This window comes from Neophocaena asiaeorientalis, unplaced genomic scaffold, assembly GCF_003031525.2.
Source record: "Neophocaena asiaeorientalis asiaeorientalis breed wild unplaced genomic scaffold, Neophocaena_asiaeorientalis_V1.1 scaffold46, whole genome shotgun sequence".
Taxonomy (NCBI): domain Eukaryota; kingdom Metazoa; phylum Chordata; class Mammalia; order Artiodactyla; family Phocoenidae; genus Neophocaena; species Neophocaena asiaeorientalis.
In genome coordinates this window covers 3758718-3770726 of record NW_020175393.1, presented here as the reverse complement: position 1 = coordinate 3770726, position 12009 = coordinate 3758718, and positions in this window count along the sequence as shown.

Here is a 12009-nt window from a genome sequence, read left to right as displayed (position 1 = left end):
TAGAACTGTTCTTTTCAATTTAATTTTTGTGGCTAAGTAATAAATTCATAAGGTTCAAAAGCCAGAAATATAAAATGGTATATAGCAAAAAGTCCCATCCCATATTTGTCCCGCATCCGTTCAGTTCTCTCTCATAGGAAATTGCTGTTCTTAGTTTATGTAACCTTCCAGAATTTTATTATGCACAAACACAAAGTAACATAGATTTTTAGTACTTTACCTCTCCTTTTTAATAAAAAAGGTAATGTGCTGCATTAACTGCTCAGCGTCTTACTCTTTTTCACTTAGTATATCTTGGAGACCTTTCTATATCAGTGCATTGAGATCTAATCAGTGCATTGATATTATTATTTTTTTAAATAGCTATCCATATTTCATCATATGGATTACTATAATTTAGTTACCAGTCCCATACAGATGAAATTTGGGTTGTTTCAAGCCCTGCTATTGCAAGCAATTCTGGAAAGAATAACTGTATACACATATTGTTTCATACATATGGAAGTATGTCTGTGGGATAAATCACCCAAAGTAGAATTCCTGGGTCAAAGACTATCACATGTGGAAGCGTGATAGCTCTCCGTAAGGACTGTGCCAGTTATGCTCATATAAGCCATGTGTGAGAGTGCCTGCTTTCCCACAGCTTCATCAGTGGAATGTGTTGGCAGACTTTCAGAGTTCTTGCCAATCTGATAGGTGAAAAAAATGATATTTTGATGTAGTTTTAACTTGAATTTCTATTATTATGAGAGTTTGAGCATTCTTTCATATGTTTAAAGCCATTACCCTGGGAACTGACAAGAGTAAGAATGCATTTGTATATACATTTGTTAAAACTGGTGGAACTGTGCAGTTTAAATCTGTGCATTTCACTGTATGTAAATTATACTTCTGGTATCATTTTTCAAAAAGATTTTTCTTTCTCTACTTAATGACTTTGTCAAAAATAATTTGACCGCTATGCGTGGGTCTATTTCTTGACTCTATTCTATAACATTGATCTATTTGTTCTTTTGCCAGTGTCACACTGTCTTGATTTTCTTTGCTTTATAATAAGCTTTGAAGGCATGTAGAATAATTTCTCCAAATTTACTTTCCTTTTCTAAGGTCATTTTGAGTATTCTATGTCCTTTGCAGTTCCGCATAAATTTTAGAATCAGCTTATCAATTTCCATAATAAAGCTTGCTGGAGATTTTCATTGGGATTGCATTGAGTATATCAATTTGGGGGGAATAGCTTAACAGTATGAGTATTATAGTCCATTAATAGAATATTTTTTCCATGAATGCATGTCTTTAATTTCACTCAGAAATGTTTTATAGATTTCAGTGCAAGAGTTTTGTGCATTTGTATTAAATTACCCTAAAATATTTTCTATCTTTTAATGACCATATAGATGATCTTTTGCTGGCTATTCTTGTTTTTCCATACCTATTTTAGGATGAAATTGGTTTAAAAAAGAAAGATTCTTTTTTTAAAGATTTTTTTGATGTGGACCATTTTTTAAGTCTTTATTGAATTAGTTACAATATTGCTTCTGTTTTATGTTTTTTTTTGGCTGGGAGGCATGTTGGATCTTAGCTCCACGACCGGGGCTCCAACCTGCACCCCCTGCGTTGGAAGGTCCAGTCTTAACCACTGGACCACCAGGGAAGTCCCAAGAAAGATATATTTTTTAAAAGAAGTCATTTGATACTTTTAAAGGGAAAATTGAAACCTCTTTGATATTGTCTTACTATTCAACAATAGGTCTCCTTTTTGCTTTAGTCTTTTGTGTGCTTCAATAATGTTTTAGGCTCCCCCGCCCCCCCACCCCAACCCATGCTAGGTCTTACACATTTCTGGTTAAGGTAATTCCTGAGTATTTTATATTTTTGTTGCTGTAATGAATGGGACCTTTCCTTTCATTGTATCTTCTGATTATTGCTTGCGTATGCAAAAATTACTTATGTTCATATATTAATTTTTCATATTTTACTTTACTGGATTTTATTATTGTTTGTAGTAGTTTTCAGTTGATTATCTTGCATTTTGCATGTGTATAGTCACATTATGCAAATAATAATAACTTTACCCCCTTCTTTCCAGTTTCTATACTTCTGAATTTTTTTTAGTCTTCACCAATTGTGTTGGTAGTATCTCTAGTATAATGTTAATAGCAGTCAGGGTAGTAGACAGTCTTTTCCTGATTCCATTGAAAATGCTCCTACTGTTTCCTCATTAAGCATCATATTCATTTTGGGGATAAAATTAGTTTATTTTACAATGTTAAAGAAGAATCTATTCCTCCTTTTTAGAGGGTTTTTGTTTTAATTTATTTATTTTTGTCTTCATTGGGTCTTCACTTATGTGCACGGGCTTTCTCTAGTTGTGGTGAGCAGGGGCTACTCTTCGTTGCGGTGCACAGACTTTTCATTGAGGTGGCTTCTCCTGTTGTGGAGCATGGGCTCTAGGCACACGGGTTCAGTAGTTGTGGTGCACAGGCTTAGCTGCTCCATGGCATGTGGGATCTTCCTGGACCAGGGCTTGAAACTGTGTCCTCTGCATTGGCAGGCAGATTCTTAACCACTGCGCCACCAGGGAAGTCCTTTCGAGGGTTTTTATTTTATTTTTAAAATTTATTTATTTTATTTTTTTAGTTTTGGCTGCATTGGGTCTTCGTTGCTGCACGCAGGCGTTCTCTAGTTACGGTGAGAGAGGGTTACTCTTCCTCGCGGTGCATGGGCTTCTCATTGTGGTGGTCTCTTCTTGCGGAGCACGGGCTCTAGGTGCACAGGCTACAGTAGTTGTGGCTCGAGGGTTCTAGAGCGCAGGCTCAGTAGTTGTGGCACATGGGTTTCGTTGCTCCGTGGTATGTGGGATCTTCCCAGACCAGGGATTGATATGTCCCCTGCATTGGCAGGCGGATTCTTAACCACTGTGCCACCAGGGAAGCCCCTTTAGAGGGTTTTTAAATCAAGGATGTTTGTTGAACTTTATCAAAGCTTTCTTAATATCTGTGAAAGTTATATCCTTATATTGAACTATCTTTGTATTTTTAAAATAATCTTACTCGATCATAATGTGTTGTCTTTAATGTATTCCTGGTTTTTGTTTGCTATATTTTACTTAGTGTACTTAGGCAGTATTTTGTACCCTTGTATGATCCCCTTCCCTTGAAGAAGGTAGGCAGGTCCTTTGAAATATAATAGGGTATATCACTCCTGTGATTATGTTATATTATGTGGCAAAGGTGAGGGGATTTTGCTGATGTAATTAGGTCCCTAATCTGTTGACTTTGAGTTAATGAAAGGGAGATTACTTTGGATGAGCCTTACCTGATCAAGTAAACCCTTTAAAAGAGAGTTTAGGGCCTTCTCTGAACTCAGAGAAGCTATCCTGCTGGCTTTAAAGATGTCAACTGTCCTGAGTTTACAGCCACAAAGAAATGAATTCTGCAAACAACCATGTGAGCTTGAAAAAGGACGTGAACCCCGGATGAGAGTGCAGCCTGGCTGACACCTTGATTGTTACCCTGTGAGACTCTGAAAAGAGGGCCCAACTAAGCTGTGTTCAGACTCCTTAATCCATGGAAACTGTGAGATAATAAATATATATTGTTTTAAGCTGCTGTATTTGTGGTAATTTATCACACAGCAATAGACAACTAACAGTATTTTTGCATCAATACCCAGAAGTGAGATTGGTCTGTAATTTCCTTCTTTCCTTGTCATATTTTGGTACTAATGTGATACCTGCCTTATAGAAATAACTTGGAAGTTTTCTTCATTTTCAATCCCTTGAAATAATTTAAAAAACATTTGGGAAATAAGCATTGGACGGTTGTCTGTTTCTTAAAGGCCTGGTAGAACTTCCTTGTGAGACCTGGGACTGATTTTTTTGGTAGGGATATTCTTTAAAAACTATCGCATTTTGATTTTCTTCTTATTTGGGAGTTTGTTTTTTTTGTTTGTTTTTTTGGGTTTTTTTTGCGGTACGCGGGCCTCTCACTGTGGTGGCCTCTCCCGTTGCGGAGCACAGGCTCCAGACGCGCAGGCCCAGCGGCCATGGCTCAGGGGCGCAGCTGCTCTGCGGCATGTGGGATCTTCCCGGACCGGGGCACAAACCTGTGTCCCCTGCATCGGCAGGCGGATTCTCAACCACTGTGCCACCAGGGAAGCCCTGGGAGTTTGTTTTGATAAATTATATAATTCCTCAAAAGTGGTATACTTCATACAGGTTTTCAAAATTGCTTGCATAGGGTTAAACAAAGTATTTTTATTTTATTTATTTATTTTTGTTCACACAGCTTGTGGGATCTTAGTTCCCCGACCAGGGATTGATTGGACCTGGGCCCTCGGCAGTGAAATCACGGAGTCCTAACCACTGGACGGCCAGGGAATTCCCAGCAAAGTAATTTTTAAATGATTATGTAAACTATTTTTGTTTCTATGGTTATTTCTTATTTTTGTGTATTTGTGCTTTCTTCCATCTTTTCTTCATTAGTTTAAGTTAGGGTTTTTTTCTTCCCCACACCTTTTCCATTTATTTATTGGTTCTTTCCTTCTTGTTTTCTAACTTATTAATTTCTGCTTTTACTTTTTTTTTTTCCATATTCCATCTCCTGTTTTCTTGCCATCTCTTCCTTGACTTCTTGCATTTCTGCTATGAAGCCTTTCTTCATTGAGGTAGTTGCTTGTTTTGTTCTGTTTATAGTTAACTTGTGGTTAGATTTTTAATCTGTTTCTTGTCTGGTTCTTCATCTCTTAACTTTTGCTGTTCCTTCCCACCTTTTGTCTTATAGTATCTTTGTAATAATGATGTGCCACTTCCTTTTTTATTACTCTTTACTCAATGAGTTGGATTTTTCTGGCCCAGCCATTTGTAAGAGATTCCTTCAGTGATTGTATTACATGGGCATTTTCCAAGATCTGCCACCTCTGGGTCATTTCTCTATTCTCCCTTTATCTTTCTTGTACTTCCATCCACATAGCTTCTGACCAGTTGCCTTCTGCCTGGTGATTTCCAGCTCTCTCAACTCTTGTGGTGTGTAAAGGATGTAGGTTGCTCACTTCAGGATGAGCCCTTTACCCACAGGAAATGTAGTTTTACTAATATTTTCTGAGATCTGTCACCTCTGGCCTCTTTCTGTTCACTTAATCCCTGTGGTATCTACTTGATCCCCATGCGGCTTCTGTGATGCTTTTGGCAGCACTTAATGCATTTTTAAGTATACAGATGATACCTGTCACTCAGTTTTCCTGAAAATAGAGTTAACTGGTTTTTAATCCCCCATATTTCTTGCAGTTTTTGCAAGAGAAAACTTTAAGAAGAGAGAAGTTGTTCTCACCAACCCCCTTTTACCACAAGCCTTGACCTTTAATTAACCCTACATATTAGATATTTTCATTATCACTTGGCAAAACGTTTGTTCAGATTTGCCTACATTTCTACTGTTTGTTTTTTTTTTTAGCCTTCCTTTCTTTCTTGCATCTCAAACCTTCTGACTGGTATCTTTTTCCCTCTATCTGAATTGTATCCTTTAGAAATTCTCAGAGAAGGCTAGTTGGTTTTTGTTTATCTGAAAATATCTTTAGTTCATAATTTTTCTTGAAAGATAATTTTCTGGTTGTAAGTTTAGGTTGATAGCTATTTTCTCTCAGCACTTGGGGCAATATTCCAGTAGTCTAGAATTTACTGTTGCTGTTGAGAAGTATGCTGTTAGTCAGTTTGTTGTTCCTTTGTAGGTGATCTGCCTATTTTCTTTAGCTGCTTTTGAAGCCTACTCTTTGTCTTTGATGTCCTGAGTTTTACTGTATTGTGTTTAGATGTGGTTCTTTTTTTTTTTATCTTGCTTGGTATACATTCCGCATTCTTATCAGAGGATTCAAGTCTGGAAAATTCTCAGTAATTGCTATCCCAAACATTGCTTCTCTCCAGTCTCTTTGTTTTCTTCTGCTGTGACTGATTAGATTACATCAGACCTTCTTGTTCTATCCCCCATATCCCATAAACCCTCTTTCAGAGCTTTTCACCTTCTTATCTCTTTGTATTCCAATTTGGGTCTTGTTTTTTCACTCATAGTATGATGGCATTTTTATTTCTTTAAGCATTTCATACATTTAAAAAGATTCAAGGTCTTCCCTGGTGGCACAGTGGTTAAGAATCTGCCTGCCAATGCAGGGGACGTGGGTTCAAGCCCTGATCCGGGAAGATCCTACGTGCCGTGGAGCAACTAAGCCCGTGAGCCACAACTACTGAGCCCGCACGCTGCAACTACTGAAGCCCGCGAGCCTAGAGTCCATGCTCCGCAACAAGAGAAGCCCCTGCAATGAGAAGCCTGTGCACAACGAAGAGTAGCCCCTGCTCGCTGCAACTAGAGAAAGCCCATGCCCAGCAACGAAGTCCCAACACAGCCAAAAATAAATAATTTTTTAAAAAAATTTTAAATAAATAAATAAAAAGATTCTATGCCAAACGAAAGATGCCAGACACAAAGGGGTACATAGTGTACAAGTCCATATAAATGACATTCTGTAAAAGGCTAAAGCATAGGGTCAAAATTCAGATCAGTGGTTGCCGACGACTGGTAACTGGGGGGAGCAAACTGACTTCAAAGGGGCATGAGGGAGTTTTGGAGGTAAAGGAAATATTTTGTATCTTGATTGTGGTGGTGGTTATATGACTGTACACCTGTCAAAATTCATTGAGCTGCACACCTAAAAAGGATGAATTTTACTATACTAAATTATACCTCAATGAACCTGATTTTTAAAAATTGTATAATTAACCACAACTTACATGCCAAATACAAATAGTGGAAGTGGGGAAGAGGAAGAAAAAAATTCATTAAAATGTATAAATATATACACAACAATGAAAGAAATACGGCTAGAGGTGACAGTCTTCATTCTGTAATTGCTTATGAGGATGCAGTTGGTATGTATGACTTTCCCCTTCTGTAATTTATGCCACATTCCCTTTGCCTTCACACAGGCACTCAGTGGGCTGAGGTTTCTTAGTAAATTTACCTTCACAAGGGATCTAGCCCTTGATAATTCTGTCCTTTGGGGGTGTGGTGGTCTTCCATTAACTTTTTCCATTGGATGTGGTAGTGTAAGACCTGCTCTAGAACAACAGATCTGAGTTAAGATTCTCTCATGCCCACTTTGAAGCTGCAACATTTCTATCTTGTCAGTATTATTCAGGATCAGTTACCCCAGTTAACACCATGACCCCTCTTTTGCCTAATTATTTGTGGTATAAAAGTCCAGAATGACCAACAATGGAAACATTGTTTTTTCCCCTTGAGTAAGCTCTTGTATCCCCAATCCCAAATAAGCAGAGTCCCAAGTCATGGAGATAAGAAGCAATTATTTGGCAAGTCATTTCACTTAATATTGAAAGGCGCTATCCCACTTCCACCTCATCGTTTCCATACCTGCAATTAGGAGAAGCACTGTGTGCAGATACATTGGTTCATGATTTCAAGCAGGTAGTACATCCTGCAGGCCAGCATCCAACACCTCACAGGTGTTGTCTCATTTGGAGGTTCACCTGGATCCTCAGTAGGCCACTCTGCTGTGCTATAAGGCAAGCTGCTGGTTGAGGCATGGAGAAAGTATGAGATACCACTTCACACCCATTAGGATGGGCAGTATCAAAAAAAAAACAGAAAGCAACAAGTGTTGGTGAGGATGTGGAGAAAATGGAACCCTTGTGCACTGCTGGTGGCAGTGTAAAATGCTGTAGCCTCTGGGGAAAGTATTATGGTAATTCCTCAAAACATAAAAAATAAGATTACCATATGATTCAGCAATTCCAAGTCTGGGTATATACTGAAAATAATTGAAAACAGGGTCTCAGAGTGACATTTGTGCACCCATATATGCATAGCGGCATTATTCACAATAGCTAAAATGTGGAAGCAACCCAAGTGTCCATCAGTAGATGAATGGATAAGCAAAATGTGGTACATACATGGTATTCAGATTTTAAAAGGAATTCTGCAATATGCTACAACATGGAAGAACCTTGAGGACATTATGGTGAGCAAAATAAGCCAGTCACAAAAAGACAAATACTGTATGATTCCACTTGTATGAGGTACTTAGAGTAGTCAAAACCATAGAGATAGAAAGTTGCCAGGGTCTGGAGGGAATGGACAGTTATCGTTTAGTGTGTATTTTACCATAATTTTTTTAAAAACTGGATAAAAAGGAGCAATAGAAAAATATCAGTATTAATCCTATACAAAATTATCATAATAAAAAGGAATAATATACAGAATAACATTCCTTCAGCTAATGAACACATGCCAGGACAAGCTCAAACAGTAGATCAAAGCTGTAACCTATTATTTTAAAACAAGCTAAAAGACATTAAAATAAAGTAATACATGGTATGAAAAATAACCCTAAATCAGAATTAGAAATTCTGAGGTGACGGAATTCAGAAAGTAATAAGAAATTAAAGATCATTCCATAAATGAAAACCTAATTAAAAGAAGCACAAGAGTGGGAAAACACAACAGATGATACCTTAAGAGAAATACAAAGTGAAAAGAAAGAAAATTTTGAGATAAAGTGCAGAAAAAGATTTTTAAAAGTATTTTAGATATAAAGCAATTCCAACAAGCAGGGAGAGCATTCCTAGGACATCCTCAGATCAGTAGCCAGTACGTGGCCACCACAACAAGAGCTTCATTTCTCTCTAATGGGTACATCACTTCACTTGCCTTGTATAAGTTCCACTCAGGGTCAAACTTTCCTCAAGTGTCCCTGAGCTGGAGGAAAAGATTCGCAGCCCAGCGGCTCACTCTCTCCCTCCAGAGAGACTCAAGGGACTCTGAGGTCTTTCCGCCCTTGGACTCCCAGGGCTCTTATGTGACACGGTAGAACAGCCAGTGCTTTTTGAGATTTGAGCAAATGGTTGAGGGAAATGCCAATCGATAATATAGAAGAGAAATGTTTACCAGACACTTGATTAGCCAATAACGAAGCAAAACAAACAAAAAAAGAAGCAAATTTAAAGGTATAGCGAGTGTGTTGCCTTCTATAACTTGGCTGGTGACCAATTATGAGACCTAGTCCAATACATCCTGCTCACGTTCAGCTGTGATTATCTTGCTTTTAACTTTTAGTCAGTCACTTTGACAATTTCCTTTAGTTAATATTGGGGAATTGGGATCTTTGTTTTCCTCATTCTTTTGCGGGGACTGAAGACAAGTATATTTAGACCCTGCTTCTCTTTGAAGGTTTAGAATAGGCACTCTCTTCGTCTGAAGCAGCCCTTCTTCACAGCTATAACCACATACCACACCACCATCACCCCATTTATTCTTCCTAAAGCACATTTTGTCCTGTGTTTTTCTTTCTTTAGCATATCAACTTTGAATTTGATACCTTAGGCCTCTAGCATGCACTCTCATGTTCCCCAAAATGATATGTTGAAGTCCTAACCCCTGATACCTGTGACTGTGACCTTATTTGGAAGAGGGTCTTTGCAGATGTAGTTAGTGAGATGATGTCATGCTGGAATAGGGTGGACCCTAAATCCAATGACTGGTGTCCTTATAAGGAAGATGGAGATTTGGAGACACAAACACACAAAGGGAAGATGGTCATGTGAAGACGGAAGCGGAAGCTGGAGTGATGTAGCTATAAGCCAAGGAATGACAAGGATTACCAGTAACCACTAGAAGCTAGAAAGAGGCCAGGAAGAAGTCTTCTTCTCCCTAAAGCCTTCAGAGGGAGCATGGCCCTGCCAACATCTTGATTTCAGACTTCTGGCCTCCAGAACTGTGAAAGAATAAATTTCTATCATTTAGTCACCCGGTTTGTGGAAGTTTGTTACAACAGCCCTAGGAAACTGATACACACTCTCTGCCTCAGCTTGTTTAAGTTAAACATGTCAGACAGAAATTATGTGAATGATGTAGTGGTTTATCTTTGTAAAAGCATACTTAATCAGAAAGAGCAGTCATTTATAAAAATTACCTAACAAGTCCATCAAACACATCTCTTACTGCTATTGTTTTCTAATCAAATAAAATATGATTGTTAGAACCTTTAGGGACTTGAATTAATTACAAAAAGAAAAGACAAATGGGAAGAAACCAATTTGTTTTTCCTTTTTGATATAAGAGATATTGTCAGTTTAAATTCTGTAACTGAAATTTTTTCTTTTAGAGTTTTCCTTGCTAAGTGTGCGAGGAAAATCAACAAAGAAGGCTGTTAATTAACAAGTGAGCACTGGATATGAATTTAGATCAAACAGGCTGGAATTACAAAGTTTGGGAAGTGTTTGCTCTTTCATCTCCTGAGATTGGTTCTGGGAACTAGCAAACGCTACCTCCATATCATTTGCTTTCTTTCCTTTTACAGTGTTTTGAGGATTAAACAGTGCAGCATGGTTGTCCAAAAGTCAAAGAACACAGCTATGAGATCAGAGACACTAGAAAACTGAAAAAGTAATTGGCTTTTACTGACTCGGGGAGATGATTGCCCAAGAGGGAAGAAAACTAGTATCTGAGAAATAAAGGATTCAGAAATGTGACTGCTGAAATAGGGAAAACTAGAAAATAGCACAGAAACGTCTGAGATGAAGTCAGAAAAGGGTTGTACTGTGAAGAAGAATGAAAAAGCCAAACATTTCAAGTCAGGTGAGTATATAATATAGGAGAAAATCTAGGTGACCTTGGGTTTAGTGATGAGTTTTTAGATACAACACCAAAAGCATGATCCGTCAAAGAATAGATACATAAGTTGAATTACATTAAAATTGAAAACTGCTCTGCAGAAGATACTGTTGGGAGAATGAAAAGATAAGTCACAGACTGGGAGAAAATATTTGCAAAGCATGTGTCTGATAGAGGACATGTATCTAAAATATACAAAGAACTCAAAATTCAACAATAAGAAAACAAACAACCCAATTTTTTTTTTTTGGCTTGCACCGCGCGACTTGCGGAGTCTTAGTTCCCAGACCAGGGATTGAACCCAGGACCTCAGCAGTGAAAGTGTGAAGTCTTAACCACTGGACCACCAGGGAATTCCCCAAACAACCTCATGTTTTTAAATGGGAAAAAAAATCTGAACAGTCACCTCACCAAAGATGTCCAGATGGGAAATAAGCACATGAAAAGATGATCAACAGAATATGTCATTAGAGAATTACAAATTAAAACACCAATGAGATTCCACTACACAACTATTGGATTGGCTAAAATCCAAAATACAACACTAAAGGCTGATGAGGATGTGGAGCAACAGGAACTCTAATTCTTGGCTGGTGGGAATGCAAAATGATGCAGCCACTTTGGAAACCAGTTTGGAAGTTTCTTATGAGGTTAAACAAAGGCTTACCGTGCAATCCAGCAATTGTGCTCTTAGGTATTTACTGAACTGAGTTAAAAAAGTATGCTCACACAAAAACCTGCACATGGATTTATAGCAGCTTTATTCATGATTGCCCCAAACTGGAAGCAACCAAGATATCCTTCAGGAGGTGAATGGTTGGATAAATTGTGGTGCATCCAGACAATGGAATGCTATTCAGTGAGAAAAAGAAGTGTTATGTTATCAAGTCACGAAAAGACATGGAGGAACTTTAAATGCATATTGCTAAATGAAAAAAATGATGTGAAAAGGCTACCTACTCTATGAGTCCAACTATATGACATTCTGGAAAAGGCAAGACTATAGAAACAGTAAAAAGATTACTGGTTGCCAGGGCTGCAGCAGACAGGGGGTGGGGGTGGGATTAATAGAGCACTCAGGGCAGTGAAATTATTCTGTATGACACTGTAATCGTGGATACATGACATTGTGCATTTATCAAAGCTATAACAACTATACAACACACAGAGTGAACCCTAATGTAAACTATGAACTTTAGTTCGTGAATATATCAGTATTGATTCATAGATTGTAACCAATGTACCACAAGATGTTAATAATAGATGTGTGCCTATGTATTATAACCAAGAAGGATTTACCATTGGAATCTAAGGATAGTTTAACATTAGA